Raw genomic sequence first — 13,186 nt, 5'->3', positions numbered from 1 at the left:
ATGTTGTTTCTTTGTATGGAAAGCTTTTCAAGTCTGGCATCGACACGCACCTTTCCTGAAACGTCCAAAAGGTGAATGCTTCGCAAAGAAATCCAGTCTACCTTCAGGGGGCATGATGTTGAAATCGGAATGAGCCCTGGGTGGGCTTGAAGCAGCAGCTGTTCAGTTAACAGCTGCACAGAAACGCACCCCGCTTGCTTTGTATCATTCGCAAGTTTCTGGTTAAAGAGTAAAAAAGGCTGGAATTCTTCTGCCAGCCGGCAGGATTTCTTCTGCACTCACCCAGAAAAGCCAAGAATTGTATTTCATCTTTCGCAAGCTGTATTTTCCAGGAGGAGAATGAATACTTGCATTAAACTGAATCAAGCCGACAGAGACGCACAGCCGTTGTTTTTCTCCATGGGAAGTTTTTCGTTAAGGAAAAACACCGTTGTCATTTTCTTGCCAGCCGGCGGTATTTCTTGTGCAGCGATGAGCCAGATTTGTATTTCGTATTTCGCAAGTTGTGTGAATTTCTTGAAGTTGAAAGTGAATTCGCTCCAGAAAAGAAATGTCCAGTCGCATGAAAGCCGTGGCTGTTTGTTAAACCGCAGGACCTGAGCTTGCGTTCTGTTTCTCATGGCGTTCGCAAAGGCGATTCCTGCCTTTAAAACTGCTGTGACTGCGACTGAAAGTGGCGTGTGGCGCAGCTTCTAAAGTCTTGTTGACGCTCCTCGATGTTGCTTTCTCTCTGCCTAAGGAAGTTCGATTGTCGCGTCGGAACGGGGAGACCTAATCCTTCCAGCTTTAAGCCACCCTTCAGTCTTCTGAAGGGTGTCCGAGTGCTAGCATGTCATTTGGCTTTTTTTGGGGGGAAGCGGAGAGCGACATTGAAAAAGGTTACCGCCGCCGCCTCGCCCTCCGTGTTAAATGATTGCAAGCCGGCGGCGGCGGCGCTCCCTGTAGTCGTGTCCGAGCGGTTAAGGCGATGGGCTAGAAAGCCATTGGGGTCTCCCCGCGTCGGCTCGAATCCTGCCCACTACGGCGCCCTTCTCCTGTCGCTTCGGCCTGCCCAGAAAAAGGCAGAGTGCCGTTTCTCTCTTCCTGCTTCTTGTACAAACGCTAAATCGCTTGGACCTGCTGCCTTGGAAGTAATGTCTTCAACATCCACCAGTGACATTTCACAGCTGGAAGCACACAGCCACGCTTTTGGCATTGGCATGTCTTGCGCCCTACTTCCAGCCTTTGAAGACCTAATTATTCAAACTGAAAGAACCGGCTGAATGAGTGTTTGCAGTGCACCAGGAGGAGCAGGGACCATAGCATTGGAGGGGTGAGGATGGCGCAGATGGAAACGTTTTCATGCGCTCCTCTGGGAGGAATGAAAAGAAAAGACGAAACCGGAAACAGTAGTAGCCGCAAGACGAAGTGTCTTCAAGCGCCAAGCAAGCGCTCCTCGTTAGTATAGTGGTGCGTATCCCCGCCTGTCACGTGGGAGACCAGGGATGGATTGCTTGACGGCGAGCCAGGTTGCTTTTCTCCCATCAGATTCCAACCGCTAATGCTAACGCAGTGTGTGGGAGCTTACATGCTTTTCCTTTCCCGTCTTTTTCGGACGACTATTCCAAAGGGGTAACCTGAAGGAATAGGGGCCTGAAGACACGAGGCATTCTTAAACCAGCACTGGGCTGCACGGCCATCTGTTGTGATCAGGTTATATTCGAGTCAAAAAGCCAGAGCATCCGCTTCCATCCTATGGAGCACGAGCTAAATCGGAAGAGGCAGGGGATACACCTACGCCTATCGGCGCACGTTCCCTGCGTCAGGCTGCTTCACCCATTTGCACCCGACTGGAGACGGCACTGAGCAAGCTTTTTGTCAGGAGTGGGATTCGAACCCACGCCTCCAGGGGAGACTGCGACCTGAACGCAGCGCCTTAGACCGCTCGGCCATCCTGACGCGGGCCCCCTGTCCCGGGGCGGTCTGATGAGCCACCGCGATCCCACTGCGCTCCTCGAGTATCGCACTGTTATTAATACTACAGTGTGACTCCAGCATTAAAATGTTTGGAAAATGTGTCGGCTTTTATAATCCAGTGTAGAGCAGCATGTGATGATTTGTGCTACAACACCAAGCGCTCAAAGTGACGTCTGCGTTTGTCGTTGAAACTTTCAACTCTTTCATCACTTATGTAGGAAATAAAAAGAGCAGTTGTGCGCCACACGCAGAGAGGCCGTCAGCAGAGTGGCGCAGCGGAAGCGTGCTGGGCCCATAACCCAGAGGTCGATGGATCGAAACCATCCTCTGCTACATGTGTCCTATGCACGATTCCTAAGCATGCCATTGGGTTAGCAAAGTGCCTTCAAATAGTCTGCATCTCCCTTTCTTTAAATTCTGTCCTGAGTTTCTCTCTCGTGTGTGTTTGTGCAAGCTTGACACTTGCGGGACTCTTTAATCTTCACCAATACGGAGATGACCAAATGTGTCTTCGGTTGTTCTGAGGTCTTTGATAGTTTCTTTGAAAGCTTCAACTGAACCTCGAAATCGAAGCAGTTATGTCTATATTGATTTCTCGCGTTAATCATTACGAACCAGGAACAGCCAGCACACTCGGTCGCATTAGTAATTATGTCACGTCTCTACTTAGCAGAGCATTCAAAGGCCCACTGGAAGTAGTAAAGCACTAAAACACTGCAAAACTGAACTCGGGAAAATCATACTGGGAGCTCTGAGCGATGTCTGCATCCAAGCCATCCAATACGGACTCTGAAACCTTGGAATATCAACACTATGATGCGCTACCTTTTACCTGGAGCAAAACGATGGAATTAGAAGAATGCTTACCGCAGGATACAACTGTGCCGCTGTTATTTGGAGCACGGTTTTCACTTGCATGAAAACTACAGCAGAACGTAGAAGGATGATCACTGAGGAGTCCACGCGGGCATGCTGAGGAGATTGTAGGTCGTACATTTCAATGATTACTGACATTTGCGCTGCTGGAGGTACAGTAATCAACAAAGAACAGGGTGTGCTACTCTCGAATCCGGTCAGCACATGATGAAAAGCCAGGAAGTATACCTTGTCAAATTGCCGTCAACAGGGACAAGTTAACCACCAGCTCCACCGGCGCCCGGCTAGCTCAGTCGGTAGAGCATGAGACTCTTAATCTCAGGGTCGTGGGTTCGAGCCCCACGTTGGGCGGTGCCCGTCTCCTTATTAACAAAGTTTCCCGCTCATCCTTGAACCTCTTACACCTCGATGGTACCGAGCACTGCGTTTTAATGCACAGGTGTGATCAAACCGAGATGAAAAGGGCGTATCTAGCTCCTTGCCCGAGAGATAAATCAAAGGTTCCGCAGATAATCCCTTGGCTCCGGTCACCCGGACGCAGATAGGAGCTGCAGCCATCATAACTTGTATGAAAACTAAGAAGAGCTCCTGTCTATTTACAGTTTCATTTACTCTAGTGTTTCCTTAAACATTGCGTGTACGAAGGCTAAGAAATTGGAGAGCTATTCTAATACAATAACTATTAGGAATCTTTTCGGCATAACAGTTTCACTGTGATTTTGCAGGTAACACGTACGTTGGGAAAACATTTTGAACGCGATCAATAACCGCACTGGAAAAATGTGGGAAAGAAAGGGCGAAAAGCGACTCTTCAACATGTGGAAATATCTTCCTGAGCGGAGCCCTCTTCTCGAAGCTCAACACTCTGCAAGAGTCACTTCTCCCAACTTGCGCCCGCAGGTTTCCGTAGTGTGCCTGCAAAGAGCCATCCGCTTGAGACAGGTGCACCTCCCGATTTCATTGAACTAAGCTAGATGCACAATTTCTAATGCAGCCTTCATCACAATAGACAGTTCATTTCTCGAAAGCTTGTCGTAAAAAATGGAAACAAAGAACGAAAACGTATAGCTGACAATCTTCTGAAGATGCAGATTCAGCTTTGGGGAAATGGACATTTTATGTATGCAGATGCTTTTCAAGCGCTGGTTTTAGAACGTCGCTGTGCTTCCAGCATCCTTTTCAGCCTTCTAAACTGGCTACCGAGGTGCCGATCACATTGTAAAGCGGTTGAGAGGCCGGAGCTGCTCAAACCGCTCTTGCCGTTTCCCATCAATCAAAAGCACTATGTTGTTTCTTTGTATGGAAAGCTTTTCAAGTCTGGCATCGACACGCACCTTTCCTGAAACGTCCAAAAGGTGAATGCTTCGCAAAGAAATCCAGTCTACCTTCAGGGGGCATGATGTTGAAATCGGAATGAGCCCTGGGTGGGCTTGAAGCAGCAGCTGTTCAGTTAACAGCTGCACAGAAACGCACCCCGCTTGCTTTGTATCATTCGCAAGTTTCTGGTTAAAGAGTAAAAAAGGCTGGAATTCTTCTGCCAGCCGGCAGGATTTCTTCTGCACTCACCCAGAAAAGCCAAGAATTGTATTTCATCTTTCGCAAGCTGTATTTTCCAGGAGGAGAATGAATACTTGCATTAAACTGAATCAAGCCGACAGAGACGCACAGCCGTTGTTTTTCTCCATGGGAAGTTTTTCGTTAAGGAAAAACACCGTTGTCATTTTCTTGCCAGCCGGCGGTATTTCTTGTGCAGCGATGAGCCAGATTTGTATTTCGTATTTCGCAAGTTGTGTGAATTTCTTGAAGTTGAAAGTGAATTCGCTCCAGAAAAGAAATGTCCAGTCGCATGAAAGCCGTGGCTGTTTGTTAAACCGCAGGACCTGAGCTTGCGTTCTGTTTCTCATGGCGTTCGCAAAGGCGATTCCTGCCTTTAAAACTGCTGTGACTGCGACTGAAAGTGGCGTGTGGCGCAGCTTCTAAAGTCTTGTTGACGCTCCTCGATGTTGCTTTCTCTCTGCCTAAGGAAGTTCGATTGTCGCGTCGGAACGGGGAGACCTAATCCTTCCAGCTTTAAGCCACCCTTCAGTCTTCTGAAGGGTGTCCGAGTGCTAGCATGTCATTTGGCTTTTTTTGGGGGGAAGCGGAGAGCGACATTGAAAAAGGTTACCGCCGCCGCCTCGCCCTCCGTGTTAAATGATTGCAAGCCGGCGGCGGCGGCGCTCCCTGTAGTCGTGTCCGAGCGGTTAAGGCGATGGGCTAGAAAGCCATTGGGGTCTCCCCGCGTCGGCTCGAATCCTGCCCACTACGGCGCCCTTCTCCTGTCGCTTCGGCCTGCCCAGAAAAAGGCAGAGTGCCGTTTCTCTCTTCCTGCTTCTTGTACAAACGCTAAATCGCTTGGACCTGCTGCCTTGGAAGTAATGTCTTCAACATCCACCAGTGACATTTCACAGCTGGAAGCACACAGCCACGCTTTTGGCATTGGCATGTCTTGCGCCCTACTTCCAGCCTTTGAAGACCTAATTATTCAAACTGAAAGAACCGGCTGAATGAGTGTTTGCAGTGCACCAGGAGGAGCAGGGACCATAGCATTGGAGGGGTGAGGATGGCGCAGATGGAAACGTTTTCATGCGCTCCTCTGGGAGGAATGAAAAGAAAAGACGAAACCGGAAACAGTAGTAGCCGCAAGACGAAGTGTCTTCAAGCGCCAAGCAAGCGCTCCTCGTTAGTATAGTGGTGCGTATCCCCGCCTGTCACGTGGGAGACCAGGGATGGATTGCTTGACGGCGAGCCAGGTTGCTTTTCTCCCATCAGATTCCAACCGCTAATGCTAACGCAGTGTGTGGGAGCTTACATGCTTTTCCTTTCCCGTCTTTTTCGGACGACTATTCCAAAGGGGTAACCTGAAGGAATAGGGGCCTGAAGACACGAGGCATTCTTAAACCAGCACTGGGCTGCACGGCCATCTGTTGTGATCAGGTTATATTCGAGTCAAAAAGCCAGAGCATCCGCTTCCATCCTATGGAGCACGAGCTAAATCGGAAGAGGCAGGGGATACACCTACGCCTATCGGCGCACGTTCCCTGCGTCAGGCTGCTTCACCCATTTGCACCCGACTGGAGACGGCACTGAGCAAGCTTTTTGTCAGGAGTGGGATTCGAACCCACGCCTCCAGGGGAGACTGCGACCTGAACGCAGCGCCTTAGACCGCTCGGCCATCCTGACGCGGGCCCCCTGTCCCGGGGCGGTCTGATGAGCCACCGCGATCCCACTGCGCTCCTCGAGTATCGCACTGTTATTAATACTACAGTGTGACTCCAGCATTAAAATGTTTGGAAAATGTGTCGGCTTTTATAATCCAGTGTAGAGCAGCATGTGATGATTTGTGCTACAACACCAAGCGCTCAAAGTGACGTCTGCGTTTGTCGTTGAAACTTTCAACTCTTTCATCACTTATGTAGGAAATAAAAAGAGCAGTTGTGCGCCACACGCAGAGAGGCCGTCAGCAGAGTGGCGCAGCGGAAGCGTGCTGGGCCCATAACCCAGAGGTCGATGGATCGAAACCATCCTCTGCTACATGTGTCCTATGCACGATTCCTAAGCATGCCATTGGGTTAGCAAAGTGCCTTCAAATAGTCTGCATCTCCCTTTCTTTAAATTCTGTCCTGAGTTTCTCTCTCGTGTGTGTTTGTGCAAGCTTGACACTTGCGGGACTCTTTAATCTTCACCAATACGGAGATGACCAAATGTGTCTTCGGTTGTTCTGAGGTCTTTGATAGTTTCTTTGAAAGCTTCAACTGAACCTCGAAATCGAAGCAGTTATGTCTATATTGATTTCTCGCGTTAATCATTACGAACCAGGAACAGCCAGCACACTCGGTCGCATTAGTAATTATGTCACGTCTCTACTTAGCAGAGCATTCAAAGGCCCACTGGAAGTAGTAAAGCACTAAAACACTGCAAAACTGAACTCGGGAAAATCATACTGGGAGCTCTGAGCGATGTCTGCATCCAAGCCATCCAATACGGACTCTGAAACCTTGGAATATCAACACTATGATGCGCTACCTTTTACCTGGAGCAAAACGATGGAATTAGAAGAATGCTTACCGCAGGATACAACTGTGCCGCTGTTATTTGGAGCACGGTTTTCACTTGCATGAAAACTACAGCAGAACGTAGAAGGATGATCACTGAGGAGTCCACGCGGGCATGCTGAGGAGATTGTAGGTCGTACATTTCAATGATTACTGACATTTGCGCTGCTGGAGGTACAGTAATCAACAAAGAACAGGGTGTGCTACTCTCGAATCCGGTCAGCACATGATGAAAAGCCAGGAAGTATACCTTGTCAAATTGCCGTCAACAGGGACAAGTTAACCACCAGCTCCACCGGCGCCCGGCTAGCTCAGTCGGTAGAGCATGAGACTCTTAATCTCAGGGTCGTGGGTTCGAGCCCCACGTTGGGCGGTGCCCGTCTCCTTATTAACAAAGTTTCCCGCTCATCCTTGAACCTCTTACACCTCGATGGTACCGAGCACTGCGTTTTAATGCACAGGTGTGATCAAACCGAGATGAAAAGGGCGTATCTAGCTCCTTGCCCGAGAGATAAATCAAAGGTTCCGCAGATAATCCCTTGGCTCCGGTCACCCGGACGCAGATAGGAGCTGCAGCCATCATAACTTGTATGAAAACTAAGAAGAGCTCCTGTCTATTTACAGTTTCATTTACTCTAGCGTTTCCTTAAACATTGCGTGTACGAAGGCTAAGAAATTGGAGAGCTATTCTAATACAATAACTATTAGGAATCTTTTCGGCATAACAGTTTCACTGTGATTTTGCAGGTAACACGTACGTTGGGAAAACATTTTGAACGCGATCAATAACCGCACTGGAAAAATGTGGGAAAGAAAGGGCGAAAAGCGACTCTTCAACATGTGGAAATATCTTCCTGAGCGGAGCCCTCTTCTCGAAGCTCAACACTCTGCAAGAGTCACTTCTCCCAACTTGCGCCCGCAGGTTTCCGTAGTGTGCCTGCAAAGAGCCATCCGCTTGAGACAGGTGCACCTCCCGATTTCATTGAACTAAGCTAGATGCACAATTTCTAATGCAGCCTTCATCACAATAGACAGTTCATTTCTCGAAAGCTTGTCGTAAAAAAAGGAAACAAAGAACGAAAACGTATAGCTGACAATCTTCTGAAGATGCAGATTCAGCTTTGGGGAAATGGACATTTTATGTATGCAGATGCTTTTCAAGCGCTGGTTTTAGAACGTCGCTGTGCTTCCAGCATCCTTTTCAGCCTTCTAAACTGGCTACCGAGGTGCCGATCACATTGTAAAGCGGTTGAGAGGCCGGAGCTGCTCAAACCGCTCTTGCCGTTTCCCATCAATCAAAAGCACTATGTTGTTTCTTTGTATGGAAAGCTTTTCAAGTCTGGCATCGACACGCACCTTTCCTGAAACGTCCAAAAGGTGAATGCTTCGCAAAGAAATCCAGTCTACCTTCAGGGGGCATGATGTTGAAATCGGAATGAGCCCTGGGTGGGCTTGAAGCAGCAGCTGTTCAGTTAACAGCTGCACAGAAACGCACCCCGCTTGCTTTGTATCATTCGCAAGTTTCTGGTTAAAGAGTAAAAAAGGCTGGAATTCTTCTGCCAGCCGGCAGGATTTCTTCTGCACTCACCCAGAAAAGCCAAGAATTGTATTTCATCTTTCGCAAGCTGTATTTTCCAGGAGGAGAATGAATACTTGCATTAAACTGAATCAAGCCGACAGAGACGCACAGCCGTTGTTTTTCTCCATGGGAAGTTTTTCGTTAAGGAAAAACACCGTTGTCATTTTCTTGCCAGCCGGCGGTATTTCTTGTGCAGCGATGAGCCAGATTTGTATTTCGTATTTCGCAAGTTGTGTGAATTTCTTGAAGTTGAAAGTGAATTCGCTCCAGAAAAGAAATGTCCAGTCGCATGAAAGCCGTGGCTGTTTGTTAAACCGCAGGACCTGAGCTTGCGTTCTGTTTCTCATGGCGTTCGCAAAGGCGATTCCTGCCTTTAAAACTGCTGTGACTGCGACTGAAAGTGGCGTGTGGCGCAGCTTCTAAAGTCTTGTTGACGCTCCTCGATGTTGCTTTCTCTCTGCCTAAGGAAGTTCGATTGTCGCGTCGGAACGGGGAGACCTAATCCTTCCAGCTTTAAGCCACCCTTCAGTCTTCTGAAGGGTGTCCGAGTGCTAGCATGTCATTTGGCTTTTTTTGGGGGGAAGCGGAGAGCGACATTGAAAAAGGTTACCGCCGCCGCCTCGCCCTCCGTGTTAAATGATTGCAAGCCGGCGGCGGCGGCGCTCCCTGTAGTCGTGTCCGAGCGGTTAAGGCGATGGGCTAGAAAGCCATTGGGGTCTCCCCGCGTCGGCTCGAATCCTGCCCACTACGGCGCCCTTCTCCTGTCGCTTCGGCCTGCCCAGAAAAAGGCAGAGTGCCGTTTCTCTCTTCCTGCTTCTTGTACAAACGCTAAATCGCTTGGACCTGCTGCCTTGGAAGTAATGTCTTCAACATCCACCAGTGACATTTCACAGCTGGAAGCACACAGCCACGCTTTTGGCATTGGCATGTCTTGCGCCCTACTTCCAGCCTTTGAAGACCTAATTATTCAAACTGAAAGAACCGGCTGAATGAGTGTTTGCAGTGCACCAGGAGGAGCAGGGACCATAGCATTGGAGGGGTGAGGATGGCGCAGATGGAAACGTTTTCATGCGCTCCTCTGGGAGGAATGAAAAGAAAAGACGAAACCGGAAACAGTAGTAGCCGCAAGACGAAGTGTCTTCAAGCGCCAAGCAAGCGCTCCTCGTTAGTATAGTGGTGCGTATCCCCGCCTGTCACGTGGGAGACCAGGGATGGATTGCTTGACGGCGAGCCAGGTTGCTTTTCTCCCATCAGATTCCAACCGCTAATGCTAACGCAGTGTGTGGGAGCTTACATGCTTTTCCTTTCCCGTCTTTTTCGGACGACTATTCCAAAGGGGTAACCTGAAGGAATAGGGGCCTGAAGACACGAGGCATTCTTAAACCAGCACTGGGCTGCACGGCCATCTGTTGTGATCAGGTTATATTCGAGTCAAAAAGCCAGAGCATCCGCTTCCATCCTATGGAGCACGAGCTAAATCGGAAGAGGCAGGGGATACACCTACGCCTATCGGCGCACGTTCCCTGCGTCAGGCTGCTTCACCCATTTGCACCCGACTGGAGACGGCACTGAGCAAGCTTTTTGTCAGGAGTGGGATTCGAACCCACGCCTCCAGGGGAGACTGCGACCTGAACGCAGCGCCTTAGACCGCTCGGCCATCCTGACGCGGGCCCCCTGTCCCGGGGCGGTCTGATGAGCCACCGCGATCCCACTGCGCTCCTCGAGTATCGCACTGTTATTAATACTACAGTGTGACTCCAGCATTAAAATGTTTGGAAAATGTGTCGGCTTTTATAATCCAGTGTAGAGCAGCATGTGATGATTTGTGCTACAACACCAAGCGCTCAAAGTGACGTCTGCGTTTGTCGTTGAAACTTTCAACTCTTTCATCACTTATGTAGGAAATAAAAAGAGCAGTTGTGCGCCACACGCAGAGAGGCCGTCAGCAGAGTGGCGCAGCGGAAGCGTGCTGGGCCCATAACCCAGAGGTCGATGGATCGAAACCATCCTCTGCTACATGTGTCCTATGCACGATTCCTAAGCATGCCATTGGGTTAGCAAAGTGCCTTCAAATAGTCTGCATCTCCCTTTCTTTAAATTCTGTCCTGAGTTTCTCTCTCGTGTGTGTTTGTGCAAGCTTGACACTTGCGGGACTCTTTAATCTTCACCAATACGGAGATGACCAAATGTGTCTTCGGTTGTTCTGAGGTCTTTGATAGTTTCTTTGAAAGCTTCAACTGAACCTCGAAATCGAAGCAGTTATGTCTATATTGATTTCTCGCGTTAATCATTACGAACCAGGAACAGCCAGCACACTCGGTCGCATTAGTAATTATGTCACGTCTCTACTTAGCAGAGCATTCAAAGGCCCACTGGAAGTAGTAAAGCACTAAAACACTGCAAAACTGAACTCGGGAAAATCATACTGGGAGCTCTGAGCGATGTCTGCATCCAAGCCATCCAATACGGACTCTGAAACCTTGGAATATCAACACTATGATGCGCTACCTTTTACCTGGAGCAAAACGATGGAATTAGAAGAATGCTTACCGCAGGATACAACTGTGCCGCTGTTATTTGGAGCACGGTTTTCACTTGCATGAAAACTACAGCAGAACGTAGAAGGATGATCACTGAGGAGTCCACGCGGGCATGCTGAGGAGATTGTAGGTCGTACATTTCAATGATTACTGACATTTGCGCTGCTGGAGGTACAGTAATCAACAAAGAACAGGGTGTGCTACTCTCGAATCCGGTCAGCACATGATGAAAAGCCAGGAAGTATACCTTGTCAAATTGCCGTCAACAGGGACAAGTTAACCACCAGCTCCACCGGCGCCCGGCTAGCTCAGTCGGTAGAGCATGAGACTCTTAATCTCAGGGTCGTGGGTTCGAGCCCCACGTTGGGCGGTGCCCGTCTCCTTATTAACAAAGTTTCCCGCTCATCCTTGAACCTCTTACACCTCGATGGTACCGAGCACTGCGTTTTAATGCACAGGTGTGATCAAACCGAGATGAAAAGGGCGTATCTAGCTCCTTGCCCGAGAGATAAATCAAAGGTTCCGCAGATAATCCCTTGGCTCCGGTCACCCGGACGCAGATAGGAGCTGCAGCCATCATAACTTGTATGAAAACTAAGAAGAGCTCCTGTCTATTTACAGTTTCATTTACTCTAGTGTTTCCTTAAACATTGCGTGTACGAAGGCTAAGAAATTGGAGAGCTATTCTAATACAATAACTATTAGGAATCTTTTCGGCATAACAGTTTCACTGTGATTTTGCAGGTAACACGTACGTTGGGAAAACATTTTGAACGCGATCAATAACCGCACTGGAAAAATGTGGGAAAGAAAGGGCGAAAAGCGACTCTTCAACATGTGGAAATATCTTCCTGAGCGGAGCCCTCTTCTCGAAGCTCAACACTCTGCAAGAGTCACTTCTCCCAACTTGCGCCCGCAGGTTTCCGTAGTGTGCCTGCAAAGAGCCATCCGCTTGAGACAGGTGCACCTCCCGATTTCATTGAACTAAGCTAGATGCACAATTTCTAATGCAGCCTTCATCACAATAGACAGTTCATTTCTCGAAAGCTTGTCGTAAAAAATGGAAACAAAGAACGAAAACGTATAGCTGACAATCTTCTGAAGATGCAGATTCAGCTTTGGGGAAATGGACATTTTATGTATGCAGATGCTTTTCAAGCGCTGGTTTTAGAACGTCGCTGTGCTTCCAGCATCCTTTTCAGCCTTCTAAACTGGCTACCGAGGTGCCGATCACATTGTAAAGCGGTTGAGAGGCCGGAGCTGCTCAAACCGCTCTTGCCGTTTCCCATCAATCAAAAGCACTATGTTGTTTCTTTGTATGGAAAGCTTTTCAAGTCTGGCATCGACACGCACCTTTCCTGAAACGTCCAAAAGGTGAATGCTTCGCAAAGAAATCCAGTCTACCTTCAGGGGGCATGATGTTGAAATCGGAATGAGCCCTGGGTGGGCTTGAAGCAGCAGCTGTTCAGTTAACAGCTGCACAGAAACGCACCCCGCTTGCTTTGTATCATTCGCAAGTTTCTGGTTAAAGAGTAAAAAAGGCTGGAATTCTTCTGCCAGCCGGCAGGATTTCTTCTGCACTCACCCAGAAAAGCCAAGAATTGTATTTCATCTTTCGCAAGCTGTATTTTCCAGGAGGAGAATGAATACTTGCATTAAACTGAATCAAGCCGACAGAGACGCACAGCCGTTGTTTTTCTCCATGGGAAGTTTTTCGTTAAGGAAAAACACCGTTGTCATTTTCTTGCCAGCCGGCGGTATTTCTTGTGCAGCGATGAGCCAGATTTGTATTTCGTATTTCGCAAGTTGTGTGAATTTCTTGAAGTTGAAAGTGAATTCGCTCCAGAAAAGAAATGTCCAGTCGCATGAAAGCCGTGGCTGTTTGTTAAACCGCAGGACCTGAGCTTGCGTTCTGTTTCTCATGGCGTTCGCAAAGGCGATTCCTGCCTTTAAAACTGCTGTGACTGCGACTGAAAGTGGCGTGTGGCGCAGCTTCTAAAGTCTTGTTGACGCTCCTCGATGTTGCTTTCTCTCTGCCTAAGGAAGTTCGATTGTCGCGTCGGAACGGGGAGACCTAATCCTTCCAGCTTTAAGCCACCCTTCAGTCTTCTGAAGGGTGTCCGAGTGCTAGCATGTCATTT

General features: G+C 48.7%; 9 non-coding genes across 9 annotated transcripts; 6 read left to right on the top strand and 3 right to left on the bottom strand.

Annotated features, from left to right (window-relative positions):
* Positions 1–1,855: 1,855 nt before the first annotated feature.
* trnal-cag (transfer RNA leucine (anticodon CAG)) lies at positions 1,856–1,938 on the bottom strand. The gene has a single exon. It is a non-coding gene; the product is annotated as a tRNA-Leu (tRNA).
* A 279-nt stretch (positions 1,939–2,217) lies between these two features.
* trnam-cau (transfer RNA methionine (anticodon CAU)) lies at positions 2,218–2,289 on the top strand. The gene has a single exon. It is a non-coding gene; the product is annotated as a tRNA-Met (tRNA).
* An 821-nt stretch (positions 2,290–3,110) lies between these two features.
* trnak-cuu (transfer RNA lysine (anticodon CUU)) lies at positions 3,111–3,183 on the top strand. The gene has a single exon. It is a non-coding gene; the product is annotated as a tRNA-Lys (tRNA).
* A 2,788-nt stretch (positions 3,184–5,971) lies between these two features.
* Positions 5,972–6,054, bottom strand: trnal-cag (transfer RNA leucine (anticodon CAG)). Its single transcript has one exon. It is a non-coding gene; the product is annotated as a tRNA-Leu (tRNA).
* Positions 6,055–6,333: 279 nt separating this feature from the next.
* Positions 6,334–6,405, top strand: trnam-cau (transfer RNA methionine (anticodon CAU)). The gene has a single exon. It is a non-coding gene; the product is annotated as a tRNA-Met (tRNA).
* An 821-nt stretch (positions 6,406–7,226) lies between these two features.
* On the top strand, positions 7,227–7,299 carry trnak-cuu (transfer RNA lysine (anticodon CUU)). Its single transcript has one exon. It is a non-coding gene; the product is annotated as a tRNA-Lys (tRNA).
* Positions 7,300–10,087: 2,788 nt separating this feature from the next.
* trnal-cag (transfer RNA leucine (anticodon CAG)) lies at positions 10,088–10,170 on the bottom strand. Its single transcript has one exon. It is a non-coding gene; the product is annotated as a tRNA-Leu (tRNA).
* A 279-nt stretch (positions 10,171–10,449) lies between these two features.
* trnam-cau (transfer RNA methionine (anticodon CAU)) lies at positions 10,450–10,521 on the top strand. The gene has a single exon. It is a non-coding gene; the product is annotated as a tRNA-Met (tRNA).
* Positions 10,522–11,342: 821 nt separating this feature from the next.
* On the top strand, positions 11,343–11,415 carry trnak-cuu (transfer RNA lysine (anticodon CUU)). Its single transcript has one exon. It is a non-coding gene; the product is annotated as a tRNA-Lys (tRNA).
* The last annotated feature ends 1,771 nt before the right edge of the window (positions 11,416–13,186 follow it).

This window comes from Lepisosteus oculatus, unplaced genomic scaffold (genome assembly GCF_040954835.1).
Source record: "Lepisosteus oculatus isolate fLepOcu1 unplaced genomic scaffold, fLepOcu1.hap2 HAP2_SCAFFOLD_95, whole genome shotgun sequence".
Taxonomy (NCBI): domain Eukaryota; kingdom Metazoa; phylum Chordata; class Actinopteri; order Semionotiformes; family Lepisosteidae; genus Lepisosteus; species Lepisosteus oculatus.
Note: the sequence above shows the minus strand (reverse complement) of the source record. Positions and strands in the feature narration are given on the sequence as shown.